At 48.9% G+C, this 27,302-nt stretch overlaps 2 non-coding genes and 6 pseudogenes across 2 annotated transcripts; all 8 read right to left on the bottom strand.

The window, feature by feature from the left end:
- Nucleotides 1-4,583: 4,583 nt before the first annotated feature.
- Nucleotides 4,584-4,702, bottom strand: LOC138643926 (5S ribosomal RNA). The gene has a single exon (XR_011314434.1). It is a non-coding gene; the product is annotated as a 5S ribosomal RNA (ribosomal RNA).
- Nucleotides 4,703-5,614: 912 nt separating this feature from the next.
- On the bottom strand, nt 5,615-5,724 carry LOC138644212 (5S ribosomal RNA; annotated as a pseudogene).
- A 642-nt stretch (nt 5,725-6,366) lies between these two features.
- LOC138644102 (5S ribosomal RNA) lies at nt 6,367-6,485 on the bottom strand (annotated as a pseudogene).
- A 911-nt stretch (nt 6,486-7,396) lies between these two features.
- LOC138644189 (5S ribosomal RNA) lies at nt 7,397-7,506 on the bottom strand (annotated as a pseudogene).
- A 641-nt stretch (nt 7,507-8,147) lies between these two features.
- Nucleotides 8,148-8,266, bottom strand: LOC138643956 (5S ribosomal RNA). The gene has a single exon (XR_011314463.1). It is a non-coding gene; the product is annotated as a 5S ribosomal RNA (ribosomal RNA).
- Nucleotides 8,267-9,476: 1,210 nt separating this feature from the next.
- LOC138644253 (5S ribosomal RNA) lies at nt 9,477-9,586 on the bottom strand (annotated as a pseudogene).
- A 641-nt stretch (nt 9,587-10,227) lies between these two features.
- LOC138644187 (5S ribosomal RNA) lies at nt 10,228-10,336 on the bottom strand (annotated as a pseudogene).
- A 919-nt stretch (nt 10,337-11,255) lies between these two features.
- On the bottom strand, nt 11,256-11,375 carry LOC138644092 (5S ribosomal RNA; annotated as a pseudogene).
- Between the last annotated feature and the right edge of the window lie 15,927 nt (nt 11,376-27,302).

Raw genomic sequence — 27,302 nt, 5'->3', positions numbered from 1 at the left:
ATAGTCTGCAAGAGAAGTGGGCAGTGTGTGTCTCCAGGTATAAAAGGTCACATGACGTCACCTTTCCTCCGTTCATTCAGTTCTGCAAGTTCATTGACGAACAAGCCCAAATGAGGAACGACCCTAGCCTCGACTTCCTGGAGTCTAACACTGCAGCTCCAGCAACACCTTCATCAAGGTATGAAAGCGTTGCAGATAGACGCAAGGACTCAAGGAACAGTGTAAGCGTCAGAAAAACTAACCTGCCATCACCTGCAGTACCTGCCGACAAGCAGTACACTATTCCGTCGAGGGATAAGTCTTTAAATTGTGAGTGTCCCATTCACAAAAAACCACACTCACTGAACAAATGTAGAGGCTTCAGGTCCAAAACCATGCAGGAGCGCAAGAAAATCCTCAACGAACTTGGGGTATGTTTCAAGTGCTGCGCTTCATCAGAACACATGGCCAAGGACTGTAAATCTGCCACTAAGTGTGAAGAGTGTCATAGCGACAGACACCCATCAGCCTTGCACCCAGGCTCAGTCACCGGCGAAACAGCAGTTGCAGTTACCTCTAGTCCCGCTACAAACCATGGCGGGGAGCCACAGAATCACGCCAAGTCCACCACAGCTGTGTCCTGCTCATGCTCAGAGGTATGTGGGGAGAATCAAAGTGCTAAATGCTGTGCCAGGATATGCCTAATCAGAGTCTATCCAGAAGGGCAACCAGAGAAGGCTGTAAAAATGTATGCCATCATTGACGATCAGAGCAATCGATCCCTAGCTGGACCTAAGTTCTTTGAAGCCTTTAGAATCAAGGGACCAGCAACGCCCTACACTCTGAATACTTGCTCGGGGCGCATAGAGACTAGCGGCAGAAGAGCACAAGGTTTCATCGCTTCTCCTGTCAATGAAGACGTAGAAATACCCCTACCTACGCTAATTGAATGCGATCAAATACCAGACCAAAGGGATGAGATCCCTACCCCGGAAGCTGCTTTCCACCAACCACACTTAAGGCACCTAGCCAGCGTTATCCCACCTTTGGACACAGATGCTGAAATCCTACTTCTGCTCGGCAGAGACAATTTGAGGATACATAAGGTCCGCCAACAGTGTAATGGTCCTGACTACGCCCCCTACGCCCAGAGACTTGACTTGGGGTGGGTAGTCATAGGAAATGTATGCTTGGACCAAACAGGAGTCTACTCCTTTAAGACGTATGTACGCCGAGACGGGCGCACTACCTTCTGCAAACCATGTCCTCATCACTATGAGGTGAAGGAAAAGCTTCCAGATTCCGTAGAGCTGCCTGATGTTATCCCTTCTCCCTATGCAGACGACTTGGGAAAATTGGTGTTTCATACCACTAAGGATGACAACAAAGTAGCCCCATCTATGGAAGACAAGGAATTTGTCAGGATAATGGACAATGAGTTCCTTAAGGACGAAACCAATCACTGGGTTTTCCCCTTACCCTTCCGAGCTACCAGGGTAAGGCTCCCGAACAATCGTGAACAAGCCTTGTCCAGATTTAACTCTCTCCAGCGCACGCTAAGCAATAAACCGGAGATGAAAGAACACATTGTCACCTTTATGGGCAAAATATTCCATAACAACCATGCGGAGCCAGCGTCTCCCTTAAAGGAAAATGAGGAGTGCTGGTACCTACCCTCATTTGGAGTATATCACCCGAAGAAACCTAAACAAATTAGAGTTGTCTTTGATTCAAGCGCCAAACATCAAGGCGTATCTCTCAATGATGTCCTCCTCACAGGTCCTAATCTGACAAACAACTTAGTAGGAGTGTTGATGAGGTTCAGGAAAGAGCCCATTGCCATCACCGCCGACATTGAACAGATGTTCCACTGTTTCATAGTCCGAGAGGACCACAGGAATTTCCTCAGGTTCCTGTGGTACAAGGACAATGACCCCAGCAAAGAGATGGTGGAGTATCGCATGCGGGTGCACGTATTCGGGAACAGCCCTTCACCCGCTGTGGCAACATATGGCCTGCGGAGAACCGCACAAGAAGGAGAGTCCGAGTATGGAACAGATGCCAGAGACTTTGTAGAGAAAGACTTCTACGTAGATGATGGACTAAAATCTCTACCTACAGAAGAAGCTGCAATCGACCTACTCAAAAGGACCCAACATATGCTGTACCGAGCTAAGCTTAGACTGCACAAAATTGCTTCAAACAGCCCAGCTGTCATGAGAGCCTTTGAGTCAAGCGACCACGCACCTGGATTCAAGGACATAGACCTGGGACCAGACCGTCCGCCTGTGCAGAGAAGCTTAGGCCTGAGGTGGAACCTGTCAGCCGACACCTTCGGATTCCAAATCAACTGTGCAGACAAACCATTCACTAAACGTGGTGTCCTGTCAGTGGTAAATAGCCTGTATGACCCACTGGGATTCGTAGCACCAATTACCATACAAGGTAAATCCCTTCTGAGACAGCTGTCTGAAACTGTCAAGGACTGGGATACCCCTCTACCTCCTGATAAGGAACCAAAATGGGAAACCTGGAAGCAGTCTTTGTGTGCCTTGGATAAAATCCATATAACGAGATGCTACGCTGGAATCTCACTTGCTGCTAGCACTAGGACAGAATTCCATGTGTTCTCGGATGCATCCACGGAGGCAATTGCAGCTGTTGTCTACCTGAAGGTAACGGGATCTGACAATCAAGATCATGTTGGGTTCGTTTTCGGCAAAGCTTAGTTGGCTCCCAAGCCTGACCACACTATTCCCAGGCTGGAACTCTGTGGGGCTGTGCTTGCAGTAGAACTCGCAGACTTTATTCAGCATGAGCTGGACACTCACATAGATGACGTACAATACTACAGTGACAGTAAAGTTGTCTTAGGTTACATCTACACCAAACAAGGCGCTTCTACGTGTACGTCAGTAACCGCATTGAGAGAATAAGAAGGTCTTCCAAACCTGAACAGTGGCACTATATCCCATCTGAACTTAATCCAGCCGACCATGCCACTAGACCTATGTCTATAAATTCCTTTGCTAACTCTTCTTGGCTTTCAGGTCCAAAGTTTCTGCTGGAACAGAAGGGAAGTGAATGTGTTCAGGAATTCTTCAGCATCCAGGATCCGGACGATGATCCAGAAGTCCGCTCCGAGGTCAGTGCTCTGGCCACGAATGCAAAACCAACCTCCACCCTCGGTTGCCAGTGCTTCAAACGCTTCTCCAATTGGATGAAACTCATTAAGACTATTGCAAGGTTAGTCCACATTGCGAGATCTTATCACAAGCCACATGGAGACAAAGACTGTCATGGTTGGCACGTCTGCCAAAAAATACTCACTATCAAGGACATTCCGGTAGGATAAACTATGAACAGAACACTGCACTACTATTTGTCCATTGGATTACAGTGGGTCAGAGATAGTTTGGCCTAGTGCGGCTTCTCTGATCCGAAGATGGGTTTTCCATTGAATTATCTCAGGAACTGACTTAATGTCTTGTTTAAAGTTATTATTGCATTACATGCATGTTTGGTTTCATTTTCTAGGTTGTTGGACTTTTTAAGGACATTGATATAGTGAAATCCCTTACGGAATTTCAGACGGGGAGTGTGCTGTTCCATGTATATTCCTCAGTTTCCATGTATGTTGTTATATTTTACTCTGCTGCCACCCAATGGCCTTTTTCTGTATGGCAGCTTGTTTTTCATGTATTTCTTGTGGGCATGTCTTACATCCGGTTCAGGGGTCAAATCTTCTCTTCCTCTGGCAGCCATTTCCAGTTTACTTTCTGTTGTGAGAGGACGTGCTTTTGAACTGGGCTTAGGAAGGCATCAGTCTTTCGACCACTCTCTCATGCTGCTCACACTTGCAGACACACTTGGTGCTACATCTTACTGTACCCTGTCTACCCTGCATTTCTGGAGAAGTTCTGTATTACCAGTTATACGCTGTATGTCCAGATCTACAAAATAAACAAGTCTGGATTACACAATCCCTGGAGTGCATCATCTCTTCAGACGCTGAGCAGCATTGGTCCTGTCTGCCTCACATCGAAGAAATACGGAGGTACGTTTCTCTCTCACAACACTTATTAATCAACCACACCTCCATTCGCCTCATGTGGGGACAGAACATCAGGTGTCTTTAAAAATGGCTCGATGCAGGGTCTCCTGCAGGCTAAACCATTCATCTCGGGGGGAAGTGACAGAAAGAGCCAGCTGGAGCCGCAACTTGAGGCGGATCGAGACGTCCAGGAGCGAATGAAGGAAGAGGGTGAGATGGTTGTGAGTGACTGTGAGCTGCTCTTCGGGGGCTCATGTTGCCTGCAAAGGTGTTCTGCTTGCTTTGACCTGTAAACTGGCCACCAGGTTGCCGGCGGTTGCTTCCAAGCCCGCAGGAGGCGCTGGTCCTGTTGAAAAGAAGCCTAGTATTAAAAGTAAATAAGCAACAATGCTGGAGGCCCACGGTGATGAGAAGGATGCTGGCATTTTGCAAGGATGGAACAGCGCAAGAGTGAAAGCAAATGAAAAAAGCATGTGTGCCCTTGTGAAAGGGAATGGAAAAAAGGCATAGAGGAGAGTGACCCCTGCTGGTGGAAGGAAGGAAAAACAAAAGCCTACAGCACCTGGTATTCCCAGGCGGTCTCCCATCCAAGTACTAACCAGGCCTGACTCTGCTTAGCTTCCGAGATCAGACAAGATCGGGCGTGTTCAGAGTGGTGTGGCCGTAGGCGGAGACAGGCCTCTCACTTGCTGCTTTTCTACTTTGCAGCCTGGCTGCCCTGTCCAGTGCTGAGTAAGAGGCCCTTTTGTGCTTTCCTTTCTCTTCACTTTTTTTGCTGTCTCCCTTAAAGGGTTTGTAGGCAGAACGCCCTGCTCAGAGCTGCTGAGCTCACTGATTGGCTGCCGATGTGACGTCAGCGTCGCAGCTAATGCCACAGACCTAGAGCAGCGCTGAGACCCTCTGGTGGACCCGGGTAGGGTGAGTACAGGGTGGTTTGTTGCTTTCTAATAGCCTGCAAGCTGGGATGAACTTTTATTGAAAGGGAACAACCCCTTTGACTGTCTGCAGCGCGCCACAACTAGGAAGCGCACACTCACACGCAAGCGAGCACGCACATATGCTTGCATGTGGCCACACCTATTTGCCCCTGCAGGCTCAGCGCCACCATGCGTCAGACTCTCTTGTTTTTTCTTCTTCTTATGATTATTTCTGTGCCTCAGCAGGAAAACACCCCCCAATTCCCTCCCGCTCCTTCCCAGCCCTGAATTTGGATCCTGGGTAGCCATCTGATTGGGTTAGTTACACAAGCTTCTTTGCAGAAAAAGACATTACTGCTGCCGGCCGGCCTCTAAAAATCATCCCCGGGGCGCCTGCTGAAAATCTGCCCCCTTCACAGTCCGGGATGTTTATAACGCCATCATTTCCAGAAGGCAGGCTGCGGGGTCAATGAGCACTCCTAGCCACGGCAGGGATCTCGGTGTGAGGCATGTGAGGAGGCGGCAGGGTAGCGTCCTTAGCTGCAGTCTCAGAGGCCTTGTGGGGCTTGGGGCATCCAGCCTCTAGGTTATGTAAGGTCGGTCTCTGGCAAGGCACCGCTCTATACTAGCTGAGCTGAGCAAGGGGGCAAAATGTCATCAAAACAGTCTACAGCACCTGGTGTTCCCAGGAGGTCTCCCATCCAAGTACTGTCCAAGCCCAGCCCTGCTTTGCTTCCGAGACCGGGTGTATCCAGGGTGGTGTGGCCAGTAGACACTGCTTGGCCCATCAACTGGCCAGCCTTCCTCAGGCTCGCGTGGTGGCGAGAACTCTGACCATGTGGAGGCGGGCTCCGAAGGGCCCATGCAAAGGCTGGGCTGCCACTATAGGCGTTGCTTGTTTTGCAGTGAAACACCCGCCGCAGCAGGGCCTGAGCATCAGGTGTCTTTAAAAATGGCTCGATGCAGGGTCTCCTGCAGGCTAAACCATTCATCTGTGGGGGAAGTGACAGAAAGAGCCAGCTGGAGCCGAAACTTGAGGCGGATCGAGACGTCCAGGAGCGAATGAAGGAAGAGGGTGAGATGGTTGTGAGTGACTGTGAGCTGCTCTTCGGGGGGGTCATGTTGCCTGCAAAGGTGTTCTGCTTGCTTTGACCTATAAAATGGCCACCAGGTTGCCGGCGGTTGCTTCCAAGCCCGCAGGAGGCGCTGGTCCTGTTGAAAAGAAGCCTAGTATTAAAAGTAAATAAGCAACAATGCTGGAGGCCCACGGTGATGAGAAGGATGCTGGCATTTTGCAAGGATGGAACAGCTCAAGAGTGAAAGCAAATGAAAAAAGCATGTGTGCCCTTGTGAAAGGGAATGGAAAAAAGGCATAGAGGAGAGTGACCCCTGCTGGTGGAAGGAAGGAAAAACAAAAGCCTACATCACCTGGTATTCCCAGGCGGTCTCCCATCCAAGTACTAACCAGGCCTGACCCTGCTTAGCTTCCAAGATCAGACTAGATCGGGCGTGTTCAGAGTGGTGTGGCCATAGACAGAGACAGGCCTCTCACTTGCTGCTTTTCTACTCTGCAGTCTGGCTGCCCTGTCCAGTGCTGAGTAAGAGGCCCTTTTGTGCTTTCCTTTCTCTTCACTTTTTTGCTGTCTCCCTTAAAGGGTTTGTAGGCAGAACGCCCTGCTCAGAGCTGCTGAGCTCACTGATCGGCTGCCGACGTGACGTCAGCGTCGCAGCTAATGCCACAGACCTAGAGCAGCGCTGAGACCCTCTGGTGGACCCGGGTAGGGTGAGTACAGGGTGGTTTGTTGCTTTCTAATAGCCTGCAAGCTGGGATGAACTTTTATTGAAAGGGAACAACCCCTTTGACTGTCTGCAGCGCGCCACAACTAGGAAGCGCACACTCACACGCAAGCGAGCACGCACATATGCTTGCATGTGGCCACACCTATTTGCCCCTGCAGGCTCAGCGCCACCATGCGTCAGACTCTCTTGTTTTTTCTTCTTCTTATGATTATTTCTGTGCCTCAGCAGGAAAACACCCCCCAATTCCCTCCCGCTCCTTCCCAGCCCTGAATTTGGATCCTGGGTAGCCATCTGATTGGGTTAGTTACACAAGCTTCTTTGCAGAAAAAGACATTACTGCTGCCGGCCGGCCTCTAAAAATCATCCCCGGGGCGCCTGCTGAAAATCTGCCCCCTTCACAGTCCGGGATGTTTATAACGCCATCATTTCCAGAAGGCAGGCTGCGGGGTCAATGAGCACTCCTAGCCACGGCAGGGATCTCGGTGTGAGGCATGCGAGGAGGCGGCAGGGTAGCGTCCTTAGCTGCAGTCTCAGAGGCCTTGTGGGGCTTGGGGCATCCAGCCTCTAGGTTATGTAAAGTCGGTCTCTTGCAAGGCACCGCTCTATACTAGCCGAGCTGAGCAAGGGGGCAAAATGTCATCAAAACAGTCTACAGCACCTGGTGTTCCCTGGAGGTCTCCCATCCAAGTACTGTCCAAGCCCAGCCCTGCTTTGCTTCCGAGATCGGGTGTATCCAGGGTGGTGTGGCCAGTAGACACTGTTTGGCCCATCGACTGGCCAGCCTTCCTCAGGCTCGCGTGGTGGCGAGAACTCTGACCATGTGGAGTCGGGCTCCGAAGGGCCCATTCAAAGGCTGGGCTGCGACTATAGGCGTTGTGTGTTTTGCAGTGAAACACCCGCCGTAGCAGGGCCTGAGCATCAGGTGTCTTTAAAAATGGCTCGATGCAGGGTCTCCTGCAGGCTAAACCATTCATCTGGGGGGGAAGTGACAGAAAGAGCCAGCTGGAGCCGCAACTTGAGGCGGATCGAGACGTCCAGGAGCGAATGAAGGAAGAGGGTGAGATGGTTGTGAGTGACTGTGAGCTGCTCTTCGGGGGGTCATGTTGCCTGCAAAGGTGTTCTGCTTGCTTTGACCTGTAAACTGGCCACCAGGTTGCCGGCGGTTGCTTCCAAGCCCGCAGGAGGCGCTGGTCCTGTTGAAAAGAAGCCTAGTATTAAAAGTAAATAAGCAACAATGCTGGAGGCGCACGGTGATGAGAAGGATGCTGGCATTTTGCAAGGATGGAACAGCGCAAGAGTGAAAGCAAATGAAAAAAGCATGTGTGCCCTTGTGAAAGGGAATGGAAAAAAGGCATAGAGGAGAGTGACCCCTGCTGGTGGAAGGAAGGAAAAACAAAAGCCTACAGCACCTGGTATTCCCAGGCGGTCTCCCATCCAAGTACTAACCGGGCCTGACTCTGCTTTGCTTCTGAGATCAGACGAGATCGGGCGTGTTCAGAGTGGTGTGGCCGTAGGCAGAGACAGACCTCTCACTTGCTGCTTTTCTACTTTGCAGTCTGGCTGCCCTGTCCAGTGCTGAGTAAGGCTACGTTCAGATTAGCGTTGCGCGCCGCTGCGTCGGCGACGCAACGCACGACGCACGCAAAAACGCTGCTTTTTGCGAAGCGTGCGTCGTTTTTTGACGAAAATCGGACGCAAGAAAAATGCAACTTGTTGCATTTTGTTGCGTCCGACGCTAGCGTCAAAAACGACGCACGTGTCGGAAAACGCAACAAGAAAAACGCATGCGTCCCCCATGTTAAACATAGGGGCGCATGACGCGTGCGTCGCCGCTGCGTTTCCCGACGCAGCGTCGGGAAACGCTAATCTGAACGTAGCCTAAGAGGCCCTTTTGTGCTTTCCTTTCTCTTCACTTTTTTGCTGTCTCCCTTAAAGGGTTTGTAGGTAGAACGCCCTGCTCAGAGCTGCTGAGCTCACTGATCGGCTGCTGACGTGACGTCAGCGTCGCAGCTAATGCCACAGACCTAGAGCAGCGCTGAGACCCTCTGGTGGAACCGGGTAGGGTGAGTACAGGGTGGTTTGTTGCTTTCTAATAGCCTGCAAGCTGGGATGAACTTTTATTGAAAGGGAACAACCCCTTTGACTGTCTGCAGCGCGCCACAACTAGGAAGCGCACACTCACACGCAAGCGAGCACGCACATATGCTTGCATGTGGCCACACCTATTTGCCCCTGCAGGCTCAGCGCCACCATGCGTCAGACTCTCTTGTTTTTTCTTCTTCTTATGATTATTTCTGTGCCTTAGCAGGAAACCACCCCCCAATTCCCTCCCGCTCCTTCCCAGCCCTGAATTTGGATCCTGGGTAGCCATCTGATTGGGTTAGTTACACAAGCTTCTTTGCAGAAAAAGACATTACTGCTGCCGGCCGGCCTCTAAAAATCATCCCCGGGGCAGCCGCTGAAAATCTGCCCCCTTCACAGTCCGGGATGTTTATAACGCCATCATTTCCAGAAGGCAGGCTGCGGGGTCAATGAGCACTCCTAGCCACGGCAGGGATCTCGGTGTGAGGCATGCGAGGAGGCGGCAGGGTAGCGTCCTTAGCTGCAGTCTCAGAGGCCTTGTGGGGCTTGGGGCATCTAGCCTCTAGGTTATGTAAGGTCGGTCTTTGGCAAGGCACCGCTCTATACTAGCCGAGCTGAGCAAGGGGGCAAAATGTCATCAAAACGGTCTACAGCTCCTGGTGTTCCCAGGAGGTCTCCCATCCAAGTACTGTCCAAGCCCAGCCCTGCTTTGCTTCCGAGATCAGGCGTATCCAGGGTGGTGTGGCCAGTAGACACTGCTTGGTCCATCGACTGGCCAGCCTTCCTCAGGCTCGCGTGGTGGTGAGAACTCTGACCATGTGGAGGCAGGCTCCGAAGGGCCCATGCAAAGGCTGGGCTGCCACTATAGGCGTTGCTTGTTTTGCAGTGAAACACCCGCGGCAGCAGGGCCTGAGCATTAGGTGTCTTTAAAACTGGCTCGACGCAGGGTCTCCTGCAGGCTAAATCATTCATCTGTGGGGGAAGTGACAGAAAAAGCCAGCTGGAGCCGAAACTTGAGGCGGATCGAGACATCCAGGAGCGAATGAAGGAAGAGGGTGAGATGGTTGCGAGTGACTGTGAGCTGCTCTTCAGGGGGTCGTGTTGCCTGCAAAGGTGTTCTGCTTGCTTTGAACTGTAAACTGGCCACCAGGTTGTCGGCGGTTGCTTCCAAGCCCGCAGGAGGCGCTGGTCCTGTTGAAAAGAAGCCTAGTATTAAAAGTAAATAAGCAACAATGCTGGAGGCCCACGGTGATGAGAAGGATGCTGGCATTTTGCAAGGATGGAACAGCACAAGAGTGAAAGCAAATTGAAAAAGCATGTGTGCCCTTGTGAAAGGGAATGGAAAAAAGGCATAGAGGAGAGTGACCCCTGCTGGTGGAAGGAAGGAAAAACAAAAGCCTACAGCACCTGGTATTCCCAAGCGGTCTCCCATCCAAGTACTAACCAGGCCTGACCCTGCTTAGTTTCCGAGATCAGGCAGGTTCAGGGTGGTGTGGCTGTAGACAGAGTCAGCCCTCTCACTTGCTGCTTTTCTACTCTGCAGTCTGGCTGTCCTGTCCAGTGCTCAGCAAGAGGCCCTTTTGTGCTTTTCTTTCTCTTCACTTTTTTGCTGTCTCCCTTAAGGGGATTGTAGGCAGAACGCCCTGCTCAGAGCCGCTGAGCTCACTGATCGGCTGCCGACGTGATGCCAGCTTCGCAGCTAATGCCACAGACCTAGAGCAGCGCTGAGACCCTCCGGTGGACCCGGGTAGGTTGAGTACAGGGTGGTTTGTTGCTTTCTTATATTCTGCAAGCTGGGATGAACTTTTATTGAAAGGGAACAACCCCTTTGACCGTCTGCAGCGCGCCACAACTAGGAAGCGCAAACTCACACGCAAGCGAGCACACACATATGCTTGCATGTGGCCACACCTATTTGCCCCTGCAGCCTCAGCGCCACCATGCGTCAGACTCTCTTGTTTTTTCTTCTTCTTAAGATTATTTCTGTGCCTTAGCAGGAAAACACCCCCCAATTCCCTCCCGCTCCTCCGCAGCCCTGAATTTGGGTCCTGGGTAGGCATCTGATAGGGTTAGTTACACAAGCTTCTTTGCAGAAAAAGACGTCACTGCTGCCTGCCGGCCGGCCAGCCTCTAAAAATCATCCCCGGGGCGCCCGCTGAAAATCTGCCCCCTTCACGGTCCGGGATGCTTATAACGCCATCATTTCCAGAAGGCAGGCTGCGGGGTTAATAAGCACTCCTAGCCACGGCAGGGATCTCGGTGTGAGGCATGCGAGGAAGCGGCAGGGAAGCGTCCTTAGCGGCAGTCTCAGAGGCCTTGTGGGGTTTGGGGCTTCCAGCCTCTAGGTTATGTAAGGTCAGTGTCTGGCAAGGCGCCGCTCTATACTAGCCGAGCTGAGCAAGGGGGCAAAATGTCATCAAAACAGTCTACAGAACCTGGTGTTCCCAGGAGGTCTCCCATTCAAGTACTGTCCAAGCCCAGCCCTGCTTTGCTTCCGAGATCAGACGAGATCGGGCATATCCAGGGTGGTGTGGCCAGTAGACGCTGCTTGGCCCATCGACTGACCAGCCTTCCTCAGGCTTGCATGGTGGTGAGAACTCTGACCATGTGGAGGCGGGCTCCGAAGGGCCAATGCAAAGGCTGGGCTGCCATTATAGGAGTTGCTTGTTTTGCAGTGAAACACCCGCGGCAGCAGGGCCTGAGCATTAGGTGTCTTTAAAAATGGCTCAACGATGGGTCTCCTGCAGGCTTAGGCTATGTTCACACTTTGCAGATTCCACTGCGGATTTTTCCGCAGCAGATTTCCAAAATCCGCAGTGAAAACCCGTTGCGGTTTTTACTGCGGATTTATCGCGTTTTTTACTGCGTTTTCTTCTGCGGATTTTCATCTGCAGTTTTCTATTGGAGCAGGTGAAAATCCGCAGAAAAGAAGTGACATGCTGCGGAATGTAATCCGCAGCGTTTCCGCGCGGTTTTTTCCGCAGCATGTGCACTGCGTTTTTTGTTTCCCATAGGTTTACATTGTTCTGTAAACTCATGGGAAACTGCTGCGGATCCGCAGCGGTCAAATCCGCTGCGGATCCGCAGAAAAATCCGCAAAGTGTGAATATAGCCTAAACCATTCATCTGGGGGGGAGGTGACAGAAAGAGCCAGCTGGAGCCGCAACTTAAGATGGATCGAGACGTCCAGGAGTGAATGAAGGAAGAGGGCGAGATGGTTGCGAGTGACTGTGAGCTGCTCTTCAGGGGGTCGTGTTGCCTGCAAAGGTGTTCTGCTTGCTTTGACCTGTAAACTGGCCGCCGGGTTGCCGGCGGTTGCTTCCAAGCCCGCAGGAGGCGCTGCTCCTGTTGAAAAAAAGCCTAGTATTAAAAGTAAATAAGCAACAATGCTGGAGGCCCACGGTGATGAGAAGGATGCTGGCATTTTGCAAGGATGGAACAGCACAAGAGTGAAAGCAAATGAAAAGAAAAAAGAAGCATGTGTGCCCTTGTGAAAGGGAATGGAAAAAAGGCATAGAGGAGAGTGACCCCTGCTGGTGGAAGGAAGGAAAAACAAAAGCCTACAGCACCTGGTATTCCCAGGCAGTCTCCCATCCAAGACTAGGCCTGACCATGCTTAGCTTCCAAGATCAGGCGAGATCGGGCGTGTTCAGGGTGGTGTGGCTGTAGGCAGAGACAGGCCTCTCACTTGCTGCTTTTCTACTTTGCCGTCTGGCTGCCCTGTCCAGTGCTCAGCAAGAGGCCCTTTTGTGCTTTCCTTTCTCTTCACTTTTTTGCTGTCTCCCTTAAAGTGTTTGTAGGCAGAACACCCTGCTCAGAGCCGCTGAGCTCACTGATCGGCTGCCGACGTGACGTCAGCGTCGCAGCTAATGCCACAGACCTAGAGCAGCGCTGAGACCCTCTGGTGGACCCGGGTAGGGTGAGTACAGGGTGGTTGGTTGCTTTCTAATAGCCTGCAAGCTGGGATGAACTTTTATTGAAAGGGAACAACCCCTTTGACTGTCTGCAGCGCGCCACAACTAGGAAGCGCACACTCACACGCAAGCGAGCACGCACATATGCTTGCATGTGGCCACACCTATTTGCCCCTGCAGGCTCAGCGCCACCATGCGTCAGACTCTCTTCTTCTTCTTATGATTATTTCTGTGCCTTAGCAGGAAAACACCCCCCAATTCCCTCCCGCTCCTTCCTAGCCCTGAATTTCGGTCCCGGGTAGCCATCTGATTGGGTTAGTTACACAAGCTTCTTTGCAGAAAAAGACGTTACTGATGCCGGCCGGCCGGTTAGATTCTAAAAATCATCCCTGGGGCTCCCGCTGAAAATCTGCCCCCTTCACGGTCCGGGATGTTTATAACGCCATCATTTCCAGAAGGCAGGCTGCGGGATCAATAAGCACTCCTAGCCACAGCAGGGATCTCGGTGTGAGGCATGCGAGGAGGCGGCAGGGTAGCGTCCTTAGCGGCAGTCTCAGAGGCCTTGTGGGGTTTGGGGCTTCCAGCCTCTAGGTTATTATTATTATTATTATTATTTATTTATATAGCACCATTGATTCCATGGTGCTGTACATGAGAAGGGGTTACATACAAGTTACAAATATCACATACAGTAAACAAACTAACAATGACGGACTGATACAGAGGGGCGAGGACCCTGCCCTTGCGGGCTTACATTCTACAGGATTATGGGGAAGGAGACAGTAGGTTGAGGGTTGCAGGAGCACAGGTTATGTAAGGTCGGTGTCTGGCAAGGCGCCGCTCTATACTAGCCGAACTGGGAAAGGGGGCAAAATGTCATCAAAACGGTCTGCAGCACTTGGTGTTCCCAGGAGGTCTCCCTTCCAAGTACTGTCCAAGCCCAGCCTTGCTTTGCTTCCGAGATCAAGCGTATCCAGGGTGGTGTGCACAGTAGATGCTGCTTGGCCCATCGACTGGCCAGCCTTCCTCAGGCTCGCATGGTGGCAAGAACTCTGACCATGTGGAGTCGGGTCCGAAGGGCCCATGCAAAGGCTAGGCTGCCACTATAGGCGTTGTTTGTTTTGCAGTGAAACACCCGCCGCAGCAGGGCCTGAGCATCAGGTGTCTTTAAAAATGGCTCGATGCAGGGTCTCCTGCAGGCTAAACCATTCATCTGGGGGGAACGTGACAGAAAGAGCCAGCTGGAGCCGCAACTTGAGGCGGATCGAGACGTCCAGGTGCGAATGAAGGAAGAGAGTAAGATGTTGCAACTGTGACTGTGACTGATGTTGTGACTGTGAGCTGCTCTTCAGGGGGTCGTGTTGCCTGCAAAGGTGTTCTGTTTGCTTCTGCCTGTAAACTGGCCACCAGGTTGCCAGCTGTTGCTTCCAAGCCCGCAGGAGGCGCTGGTCCTGTTGAAAAGAAGCCTAGTATTAAAAGTAAATAAGCAACAATGCTGGAGGCCCACGGTGATGAGAAGGATGCTGGCATTTTGCAAGGATGAAATAGCGCAATAGTGAAAGCAAATGTAAAGAAGAAAGAGGCATGAGTGTCCTTGTGAAAGGGAATGGAAAAAAGGCATAGAGGAGAGTGATCCCTGCTGGAGGTATGTAGGAAAAAGCAAATGCCTACAGCACCTGGTATTCCCAGGTGGTCGTCCATCCAAGTACTAACCAGGCCTGACCTTCCTTACTTTCCGAGATCAGGCATGTTCAGGGTGGTGTGGCAGTAGGCAGAAACAGGCCTCTTACTTGCTGCATTTCTGCTTTGCAGTCTGGCTGCCCTGTCCTGTACAGTGCTCAGCAAGAGGCCTTTTTGTGCTTTCCTTTCACTTCACTTTTTTGCTGGCTCCCTTAAAGGGTTTGTAGGCAGGACGCCCCCCTCAGAACTGCTGAGCTCACTGATCGGCTGCCATAGACCTAGAGCAGCGCTGAGACCCCCCGGTGGACCGGGACAGGGGCGCCATCAGGGCATTGCTGCCCTGACTGGCGTATGGGGCCCAGTGGGCAGAGGGGGCCTGCATTGGGCCCCTTCTCATCTGCTCACTGGCCCCCTACCGGCATGCTAAACCGGGCCCTTAGCATTGCTGCAACAGTTTTTAAGCTATTGATGTGCGGGCTCGCACGTCAATAGTTAACAGCCGCCAGTCAATCGGAGTCTGGCAGCTGACGTCAGCCGCAGCTTGCATATCGCCGGCATCTGATGTCATTGTCAGTCGCCGGCGAGTGCGGGCTTCAGTTGCATGGAGGGAGCTTCGTCCGCCGCAGGAGCACAGCCAGGTTAGAAGAACTGTTTAATTTTTTTTTTCTTGAGAGCGGAGATCCGGGAGGGCCCTGGGCAGACTGTGAGACATGGGGACAGAATGCTGGACACGGGGGGCAGAATGTTGGACATGGGACAGAATGCTGGACACGGGGGGCAGAATGTTGGAAATGGGGCAGAATGCTGGACATGGGGCAGAATGGTGGACATGGGGGCAGAATGCTTGACATGGGGGCAGAATGGTGGACATGGGGCAGAATGGTGAACATGGAGGCAGAATGCTGGACATGGGGGCAGAATGCTGGACATGGGGGCAGAATGCTGGACATGGGGCAGAATGGTGGACATGGGGGGAGAATGCTGGACATGGGTGCAGACTGCTGGACATGGGGGCAGAATGCTGGACATGGGGCAGAATGGTGGACATGGGGGCAGAATGGTGGACATGGGGCAGAATGCTGGACATGGAGCAGAATGGTGGACATGGGGGCAGAATGCTGGACATGGGGGCAGAATGCTGGACATGGGGGCAGAATGGTGGACATGGAGGCAGAATGCTGGACATGGGGCAGAATGGTGGACATGGGGGCAGAATGCTGACATGGGGCGCAGAATGCTGGACATGGGGCAGAATGCTGGACAAGAGGGGAGAATGCTGGACATGGGGGCAGAATGGTGGACATGGAGGCAGAATGGTGGACATGGGGGCAGAATGCTGGACATGGGGCAGAATGCTGGACATGGGGACAGAATGGTGGACATGGGGGCAGAATGGTGGACATGGGGCAGAATGGTGGACATGGGGCAGAATGGTGGACATGGGGGCAGAATGGTGGACATGGGGCAGAATGCTGGACATGGAGGCAGAATGCTGGACATGGGGGAAGAATGCTGGACATGGGGGTGGAATGGTGGACATGGGGCAGAATGGTGGACATTGGGGCAGAATGCTGGACATGGGGCAAAATAGTGGACATGGGGCAGAATGCGAGATACGGGGCATGATTGGAGACATGACTGAAGACACTGGGGGCATGACTAGAGACACTGGGGTCATGACGAGACTCTGGGGGCATGACTGGAGACACTGGGGCAGGATTGGAGACAGATGGGGCAGGATTAGAGACAGACGGGGCAGGACTGGAAACAGATGGGGCAGAATGGAGACACAGGGCATGATTGGAGACACTGGGTAGGATTGCAGACATGGGGGCATGACTCGAGACATAGGGGGCAGAATGGAGATACGGGCATGATTGGAGACACGGACAGAATGGAGATACAGGGCATGATTGGAGACACGGGGCAGCATGAAAGACATGGGGGCATGTTTGGAGACACTGGGGGCAGGATTGGAGACAGATAGGGCAGGATTGGAGACAGATGGGGCAGGATCATGGGGCAGGATGGATACGATGGAGACAGATGGGGCAGGAAGGGGAGATCATATGGGGCAGAATGGATACTCATGAGGGCAGGATGGGAGAACATATGACTGAAGCCAGGAATGAGACACACGGAGGCTAGGATGGGGAATATTATTACCATAGGGGCTAATTAAGGGATATTATTACTGCAGTGATGTATTTATTTTATTTTTTGAGTATACTGTTTCAAATAGGGGGCGGTCTGGTTACTGTGTAGAGTGATACTATGTCGCCTTTTATTCTTCATGTGGTGTAATGTAGAAGTTGGGAAAAATTAATAAATGTGTTCTGCAAGTAGAGCTTGAGATAACTGTTATTTCCTGCAGAGACGAGCCTTGGCTGGAAGAAGTGATGGCGGTCTGTGCTGGATGAAAGATGAAAAACAAAGATGAAGGACTTCACCTAGAGACGTCACTGGTGAGTCAGTGTGTTACCTATACACTGACATTATACACTGTATATTATATACAGAGCTCCTGTGTATAATGTCACCAGTGATCAATGTATTACCTGTACACAGACACTGCATACTAAGTACAGATCTCCTGTGTATAATGGCACTTATGGTGATAGTATTGTATTTTTTTTAAATTACTGATCAGTATTGTAGTATTCAGTCACTATGTGGCGGTAATATGTGGTCTGGACATGGTGTTTCGGTATTTGTCCCTTGTATGTGCTATTTGGTCACTTTGTGGTGGTAATATGTGGTCTGGTCATGGCGCGGTGGTATTTGTTCCTTGTATGTGATATTATTCGGTCACTGGTGGCAATATGTGGTCTGGTCATGGTGTAGCGGTATTTGTTCAATGTATGTGATATTATTGGTCATTTTAAAAATTGAAAAATAAATAAACATATACCTAAATTGTATTGCATATTTTAACAAATATTTAGTGGGTTACAGTAGAGTAGGGCCCGGCCAAAAGTGTTTACCGTGTTATGGTGGCGGCTTAAAAAATCTTTTGGCCAAAACAAAAGCTGCCAGCTATATGTGTGATCTGGTGATGGGAACTGTTAATGTGTGATAGGTGAGAAGTGGAGTTTTTTCAAGAGAGAGCGGTGGGACTGTGGACAGTTCGAGGGGTGGAGGCGGGGCTGTTGTGGAGCCTGGGCGGAGTCTCAAGGGGGCCCCAAAAATTTTGCCAGTATAGGGCCCCGAAATTTCTAGTGGCAGCCTTGGACCCAGGTAGGGTGAGAACAGGGCGGTTTGTTGCTTTCTAATAGCCTGCAAGCTGGGAGGAACTTATAATGAAAGGGAACAACCCCTATGACTGTCTGCAGCATGCCACACCTAGGAAGCGCGCACTCACACACAAGCGAGCATGCACATATGCTTGCACGTGGCCACACCTCCTTATTTGCCCCTGCAGCCTCAGCGCCACCATGCGTCAGACTCTCCTGTCTGTCTTATTACGACTATTTCTGTGCCTTAGCAGGAAAACACCCCCAACTCCCTCCCGCTCCTTCCTAGCCCTGAATATGGGTCCTGGGCAGCCATCTGATTGGGTTAGTTACACAAGCTTCTTTGCAGAAAAAGACGTTACTGCTGCCGACCGGCCTCTAAAAATCATCTCCTGGGCGCCTGCTGAAAGTCTGGCCCTTTCACAGTCCAGGATGCTTATAATGTCATCATTTCCAGAAGGCGGACTGCGGGGTCAATAAGCACTCCTAGCCACGGCAGATTACTCGGAGTGAGGCATGCGAGGAGGCGGCAGGGTAGCGTCCTTAGCTGCAAACAGTCTCAGAGGCCTTGTGGGGCTTGGGGCTTCCAACCTCTAGGTTACGTAAGGTCGGTGTCTGGCAAGGCGCCGCTCCATACTAGCCGAGTTGGGCAAGGGGGCAAAATGTCATCAAAACGGTCTACAGCACTTGGTGTTCCCAGGAGGTCTCCCATCCAAGTAGTGTCCATGCCCAGCCCTGCATTACTTTTGAGATCGGATGTATCCAGGGTGGTGTGGCCAGTAGACGCTGCTTGGAACATCGCCTGGCCAGCCTTCCTCAGGCTCCCATGGTGGCGAGAACGCTGACCATGTGGAGGCGGGCTCCGAAAGGCCCATGCAAAGGCTGCGCCTCCTCTATAGGCATTGTTTGTTTTGCAGTGAAACATGTGCCACAGCAGGGCCTGAGCATCAGGTGTCTTTAAAAATGGCTCGACGCAAGCTCGAACCCATTCATCTGTGGGAAGGGACGTGACAGAAAGAGCAAGCTGGAGCTGCAACTTGAGGTGGATCGAGACGTCCAGGAGCGAATGAAGGAAGAGGATGAGATGGTTGCGACTGACTGTGAGCTGCACTTCAGGGGTGTCGTGTTGCCTGCAAAGGTGTTCAATGCAATAATTAGGAAAGAATATATTCAAGCTAAACACATTTCAAAAGTTAAACTCAGATCCATAATCACTATTTAGCAATAACAAACATTTTAACTCATTTTTACAACTTTATTCAAACATTTTATTGCTTCGGTAAGAACAGAAGAGTTTTAAAAATATATATACGAAATGACTTGATTATGCTTGTACCTTTTGTGTATACAAGGCCAATAAACAGGGGCCAGACATAGTCATGGCCGGTCACAAGTTTATAGGTTGTGCAGTAAAATTTAAGGTTAAGGGTACATTGGAGTAAAGTTTGTTTTATAACTTATGTCTTTAAAGGAACATCATGCAAAATCAACATAAAAGTAGAAACACATTATATATTGTATTATATTATTTCCTTATTTCTCATACAGCATCCGCAGGAAAAATAAATTTGGTAATTTGACAGCTCAAAACCTCCTTAAAGGGAATCTGTCACTTCATTTTCGTATATAAGCTGTGGCCACCGCCATTAAGGGCTTATCTGCTTCATTCTGTCATGATGTCATCACCACCTGTGCACTTGACCCGCTCCCATCCCACCTCATCCCAAACCTCACCACAGTCTTCATCCCAACCCTAACCCATCTCTTCAACCTATCACTAACAACTGGTGTTTTCCCCTCAAGCTTTAAACATGCCTCCATCACACCTATCCTCAAAAAGCCCTCTCTTGACCCATCCTCTGTATCTAGCTATCGCCCTATATCACTTCTCCCTTATGCCTCCAAACTACTGGAACAACACGTTTACCTTGAACTGTCCTCCCATCTCTCTTCTTGCTCCCTCTTTGACCGCTTACAATCTGGCTTCCGGTCACACCATTCTACTGAAACTGCCCTAACTAAGGTCACCAATGACCTCTTAACCGCCAAGAGCAAGCAACACTACTCTGTCCTCCTCCTCCTCGACCTGTCGGCTGCCTATGACACAGTGGACCATTCCCTATTATTACAGACCCCCTCATCCCTTGGCATCACAGACTTGGCCCTATCCTGGATCTCATCATACCTAACAGACCGGACATTCAGCATCTCCCACTCACACACCACCTCCTCACCTCGCCCCCTATATGTCGGAGTCCCACAAGGCTCAGTCCTTGGGCCCCTGCTCTTCTCCATTTACACCTTTGACCTGGGACAGCTCATAGAATCTCATGGCTTTCAGTATCACCTCTATGCTGATGACACACAGATCTACATCTCTGGACCAGATATCACCTCCCTACTAACCAGAATCCCTCAATGTCTGTCCACTGGATTTATAATCCAGCTGTCCTGGTTTCTGCTGTGCCTTCTAGAGTCCGACACAACCTCGGTCTTCCGGCTACCGGTATCTGCGCTCTCCAGGGAGGTAGCCCAGTCGCAGCTGTCCTCCCCTGGTGTCTCTCTTCTGTGCTTTCCTCTCCTGCACACTTTCTACAAACTGTCCTTTCCTTCTGTATTCTTTCTCCAGGAGCTGCAGCAACTCTGCAGGCCCATTCACTCTTTCTGACACTCAAGGTCTGACTGCTCTCTTCTCTGTCCTCTGACAGACTGACTGACTTCCTTTCCCTCCAGACCACAATATAAGGAAGTTCCCCTTAATCCGGGTTCAAAGCTCCCCCTTCTGGCCTGGAGTGTAAACACATTGTGTGTAAGGTGATTACCTGTTAAAGAGATCTTTCATCGCTTCCAAGTGTGACATCACTCTCCTTGTGAGGAAAGCAATGACACTGTGACGACCAGGACCCTGGGGCATCACACTCCCCCCCCATTAAATCCAGTACTCCCAGACTGGGAAAAGGAAACAACAATAACAGGTTATCAAAAGATATAGAAAACATTTTTGGCATGCATGCAACAGGTTAACTTGATCTACCCTTTATGGGAGGTAATTGATGCTTGAACGTTGCAAAAGATATTTACAAAATTTATAAATAACTTTTAATACTATGTAACGGTGACTATCCTCATTTTCCAGCTTTACTTTCATTTGCTACTTCCTACTCAAAAGTGTTCAACACTATTCTTTTCCTATCTTGCATACAAAACACTATCTATTTATCTTACAGGGTAACTTCTCTGACTACATATTTTTACCTATCTGATACATACTATACTATGAAACTCTCACTTTAATATTTTATACAATCAAACATGCACTATATCAGCTCTCTGCTAAGAATTTTCACTATCTTAAAAGTGCAACAATTTTAACATTCTTTATACGGAGGTAGTGCATTTAATTGTGCAGTTAATATTCAAGTCTATTAATAACATTTTTGAACAGCAGCAACGATTCGGGGGACCCATTTTTGCTATCCCCCAATGTAGGTCTTGGGCAGGCTACAAGGCATGTACCAGACCCGAGGTTCTGCCACGCCAAATGGGTTTTTCTTCCGGTCTCTGTAAACAAATACCCTATGTGCAGAATTATTAGGCAAGTTGTATTTTGATCACATGATACTTTTTATTCATGTTGTCCTACTCCCAGCTGTTCAGGCTTGAGAGCCAACTATCAATTAAGTAAATCAGGTGATGTGCATCTCTGTGAGGAGGGGTGTTGTCTAATGACATCAAAACCCTATATAAGGTGTGCTTAATTATTAGGCAACTTCCTTTCCTTTGGCAAAATGGGTCAGAAGAGAGATTTGACGGGCTCTGAAAGTCCAAAATTGTGAGATGTCTTGCAGAGGGAAGCAGCAGTCTTGAAATTGCCAAACATTTGAAGCGTGATCACTGAACAATCAAGCGTTTCATGGCAAATAGCCAACAGGGTCGCAAGAAGCGTGTTGGGCAAAAAAGACGCAAAATAACTGCCCATGAATTGAGGAAAATCAAGTGTGAAGCTGCTAAGATGCCATTTTTCACCTGTGTTGCCATATTTCAGAGCTGCAACGTTACTGGAGTAACAAAAAGCACAAGGTGTGCGATACTTAGGGACATGGCCAAGGTAAAAAAGGCTGAAAAATGACCACCTTTGAACAAGAAACATAAGATGTAACGTTAAGACTGGTCCAAGAAATATCTTAAGACTGACTTTTCAAAGGCTTTATGGACTGATGAAATGAGAGTGACTCTTGATGGTCCAGATGGATGGGCCAGAGGCTGGATCAGTAAAGGGCAGAGATCTCCACTCCGACTCAGACGCCAGCAAGGTAGAGGTGGGGTACTGGTATGGGCTGGTATTATCAAAGATGAACTTGTGGGACCATTTCAGGGTGAGGATGGAGTGAAGCTCAATTCCCAGACCTACTGCCAGTTTCTGGAAGACAACTTCTTCAAGCAGTGGTACAGGAAGAAGTCGGTATCGTTCAAGAACAACATAATTTTCATGCAGGACAATGCTCCATCACATGCCTCCAACTACTCCACAGCTTGGCTGGCCAGTAAAGGTCTCAAAGAAAAAAAAATAATGACATGGCCCCCTTGTTAACCTGATCTGAACCCCATAGAGAACCTGTGGTCCCTCATAAAATGTGAGATCTACAGGGAGGGAAAACAGTACACCTCTCGGAACAGTGTCTGGGAGGCTATGGTGGCTGCTGCACGCAATGTTGATCGTAAACAGATCAAGCAACTGACAGAATCTATGGATGGAAGGCTGTTGAGTGTCATCGTAAAGAAAGGTGGCTATATTGGTCACTAATTTTGGGGGGTTTTAATTTGGAAGTCAGAAATGATTATTTCTAAATTTTGTGCAGTTATATTGGTTTACCTGGGGAAAATAAACAAGTGAGATGGGAATATATTTGGTTTTTATTAAGTTGCCTAATAATTCAGCACAGTACTAGTCACCTGCACAAACAGATATCCTCCTAAGATAGCCAAATAAAAAAAAAACCCACTCCAACTTCCAAAAATATTAAGCTTTGATATTTACGAATCTTTTGGGTTGATTGAGAACATAGTTGTTGATCAATAATAAAAATAATCCTTTAACCCCTTCACCCCAAAGCCTGTTTTCACCTAAGTGACAGGGCCAATTTTTACAATTCTGACCACTGTCAATTTATGAGGTCATAACTCTGAAACGCTTCAACGGATCCTGGTGATTCTGACACTGTTTTCTCGTGACATATTGTACTTCATGAAAGTGGTAAAACTTCTTCGATATGACTTGCATTTATTTGTGAAAAAAACAAAAATTTGTCGGAAATTATGAAAATTTAGCAATTTTCAAACTCTTAGTTTTTATGCCCTTAAATTAGAGAGTTATATCACATAATATAGTTAATAAACAACATTTCCCACATGTCTGCTTTACATCAGCACAATTTTGGAAACATAATTTTTTTTTGTTAGGACGTTATATGGGTTAAAAGTTGACCAGCGATTTCTCATTTTTGCAACAAAATTTGCAAAACCATTTTTTTACGGACCACCTCACACTTGAAGTGACTTTGAGGGGTCTATATGACAGAAAATGCCCAAAAGTGACAACATTCTAAAAACTGCACCCCTCAAGGTACACAAAACCACATTCAAAAAGTTTATTAACCCTTCAGGTGCTTCACAGGAATTTTTTGAATGTTTAAAAAAATGGAACATTTAACTTTTTTTTCACAAAATTTTTACTTCAGGTCCAATTTGTTTCATTTTACCAAGGGTAACAGGAGAAATTGGACCACAAAAGTCGTTGTACAATTTGTCCTGAGTACGCCGATACCCTATATGTGGGGGTAAACCACTGTTTGGGCACATGGCAGAGCTCGGAAGGGAAGGAGCGCCATTTGACTTTTCAATGCAGGATTTGCTGGAATTGAGATCGGAGCCCATGTCACGATTGGAGAGCCCCTGATGTGCCTAAACAGTGGAAACCCCCACAAGTGACACCATTTTGGAAAGTAGACCCCCTAAGGAACTAATCTAGATGTGTGGTGAGCACTTTGAACCTCCAAGAGCTTCACAGAAGTTTATAATGTAGAGCCGTAAAAAAATTTTTATATTAATTTTCACAAAAAATGATCTTTTTGCCCCAAATTTTTTATTTTCCCAAAGGTAACAGGATAATTTGGACCCCAAAAGTTGTTGTGCAATTTGTCCTGAGTACGCCGATACTTCATATATGGGGATAAACCACTGTTTGAGTGCATGGCAAAGCTCGGAAGGGAAGGAGTGCCATTTGACTTTTCAATGCAAAATTGGCTGGAATTGAGATCGGACGCCATGTCGCATTTGGAGAGCCCCTGACGTGCCTGAACAGTGGAAACCCCCCACAAGTGACCCCATTTTGGAAAGAAGACCCCCTAAGGAACTTATCTAGATGTGTGGTGAGCACTTTTAACCCCCAATTGTTTAGAATGTAGCATTGTGAAAATTAAAAAAATCATTTTTTTCTTTCCACAAAATGATGTTTTAGCCTGCAATTTTTTTTTCCCCAAGGGTAGCAGGAGAAATTGGACCACAAATGTTATTGTCCAATTTGTCCTGAGTACGCTGATACCCCACATGTGGGGGGGAACCACCGTTTGAGTGCATGGCAGAGCTCGGAAGGGAAGGAGCACCATTTGAAATGCAGACTTAGATGGAATGGACTGCAGGTGTCATGTTGCATTTGCAGAGCCCCTGATGTACCTAAACAGTAGAAACCCACCACAAGTGACCCCATATTGGAAACTAGACCCCCCAAGGAACTTATCTAGATGTGTTGTGAGAGCTTTGAACCAACAAATGTTTCACTACAGTTTATAACGCAGAGCCGTGAAAATAAAAAATATTTTTTTTCCACGAAAATGATATTTTATCCCCTATGTTTTTATTTTCCCAAGGGTAACAGGACAAATTGGACCCCAAAAGTTGTTGTCCAACTTGTCCTGAGAACGCTGATACCCCATATGTTGGGGGGAACCACTGTTTGGGCACACAGGAGAACTCGGAAGGGAAGGAGCATTGTTTTACTTTTTCAAAGCAGAATTGGCTGGAATTGAGATCGGACGCCATGTCGCGTTTGGAGAGCCCCTGATGTGCCTAAACAGTGGAAACCCCCAATTATAACTGAAACCCTAACCCCAACCCTAACCGTAGCCCTAACCCTAACCCTAGCCCTAACCCTAGCCCTAACCCTAGCCCTAACCCTAGCCCTAGCCCTAACCCTAGCCCTAACCCTAACCCTAATGGGAAAATGGAAATAAATACATTTTTTTACATTTTATTATTTTTCCCTAACTAAGGGGGTGATGAAGGGGGGTTTGATTTACTTTTATAGCGTTTTTTTGGCGGATTTTTAGGGTTGGCAGCTGTCACACACTAAAAGACGCTTTTTATTGCAAAAAATAGTTTTTGCATCACCACATTTTGAGAGCTATAATTTATCCATAGTTTGGCCCACAGAGTCATGTGAGATCTTGTTTTTTTGCGGGACGAGTTGACGTTTTTATTGGTAACATTTTCGGCCAGATGACATTTTTTGATCGCTTTTTATTCCGATTTTTGGGAGGCGGAATGAACAAAAACCAGCAATTCCTGAATTTCTTTTAGGGGGGGCGTTTATACCGTTCCACGTGTGGTAAAATGGATAAAGCAGTTTTATTCTTCAGGTCAGTACGATTACAGCGATACCTCATTTATGTAATTTTTTTTATGTTTTGGCGCTTTTACACAATAAAAACTATTTTATATAAAAAAATAATTGTTTTTGCATCGCATTATTCTGAGAGCTATAACTTTTTTATTTTTCTGCTGATGATGCTGTATGGTGGCTTTTTTTTGCGGGACAAGATGACGTTTTCAGCGGTACCATGGTTATTTATATCCGTCGTTTTGATTGCGTGTTATTCCACTTTTTGTTCGCCTGTATGATAATAAAGCAATGTTTTTTGCCTTGTTTTTTATTTATTTTTTTTGCGGTGTTCACTGAAGGGGTTAACTAGTGGGATAGCTTTATAGAGCGGGTCGTTACGGACGCGGCAATACCAAATATGTGTACATTTATTGTTTTTTTTTAAATTTACATAAATAAATGGATTTATTGGGAAATGTTTTTTTTTTTTTATTTGGGGATTTTTTTTAATTTTTTTTTACACATTCTATTTTTTTTTTTTTTTAACTTTCTACCATTGTCCCAGGGTGGGACATCTCTGTATTAGATCAGATCGTTGATCTGACACTGTGCATAGCACAGTGTCAGATCAACGATCTGACAGGCAGTTTAGCTGGCTTTCCAGCGCCTGCTCTTAGCAGGCGCCGGCTAGCCAGGTCATTTCATGACCCGGAAGGAGTCCGGCGGCCATCTTGGATCCGGGGACTCCTTCCGGGTCACCGGAGCAACGCGATCTCATTGCGTTGCTCCGGTGGGAGAGCGCAGGGAGCCCCTGTCCCTGCGCGATCCCCCTCTATGCCGCTGTCACTACTGACAGCGGCATCAGAGGGGTTAAATGCCCGTGATCGCCGATAGCGCCGATCGTGGGCATTGCTGCGTGGTGTCAGCTGTCATATACAGCTGACACCCGCACCCGATCACCGCGGCGCTCAGCGCGAGACCGCGGTGATCGGTGCGCCGTACTAGTACTGCTGCTGGCACAAATGCAGTGCCGGCAGCGCAGTACTAGTATGGCGCGTGGCGCGAAGGGGTTAAAATACAACTTGCCTAATAATTCTGCACACAGTGTATAAACTTTAAGGCAACAGTAGGAACAGTTTCTTTAAGGCTATGTTCACACATATTCTGGTCCACTGCGGATTTTTCCGCAACGGATTTGATAAATCTGCAGTGCAAAACCGCTGCGGATTTATCGCGGATTTACCGTGTTTTTTCTGTGGATTTCACTGTGGTTTTACAACTGCGGTTTTCTATTGGAGCAGCTGTAAAACCGCTGCGGAATCCGCAGAAACAAGTGACATGCTGCGGAATGTTAACCGCTGCATTTCCACGCGTTTTTTTCCGCAGCATGTGCACAGCGTTTTTTGTTTCCCATAGGTTTAGATTGAACTGTAAACTCATGGGAAACTGCTGCGGACCCGGAGCTGCGGATTCGCAGCATTTTACGCAGCGTTTGCACATACCCTAAAGGTTCTTTCTCCGTTAGATTTCTGAAACTTAACATGGACAAAACAGAATTTATCATCTTTCCCCCATCTCACACGACCCCCCCCAACGAACCTATCCATTACAGTAAATGGCTGCCCACTCTCCCCAGTCCCACAAGGTCGCTGCCTCGGGGTAATCCTTGACGCTGATCTCTCCTTCAAACCACATATCCAAGCCCTTTCCACTTCCTGCCGACTTCAACTCAAAAATATTTCACGAATCCGTTCATTCCTCAACCAAGAATCTGCAAAAACCCTAGTCCATGCCCTCATCATCTCTCGCCTTGACTACTGCAACCTCCTGCTCTGTGGCCTCCCCTCTAACACTCTCGCACCTCTCCAATCTATTCTAAACTCTGCTGCCCGACTAATCCACCTGTCCCCCCGCTATTCCCCGGCCTCTCCCCTCTGTCAATCCCTTCACTGGCTCCCCATTGCCCAGAGACTCGGGTACAAAACC

This window comes from Ranitomeya imitator, chromosome 6, assembly GCF_032444005.1.
Source record: "Ranitomeya imitator isolate aRanImi1 chromosome 6, aRanImi1.pri, whole genome shotgun sequence".
Taxonomy (NCBI): domain Eukaryota; kingdom Metazoa; phylum Chordata; class Amphibia; order Anura; family Dendrobatidae; genus Ranitomeya; species Ranitomeya imitator.
Note: the sequence above shows the minus strand (reverse complement) of the source record. Positions and strands in the feature narration are given on the sequence as shown.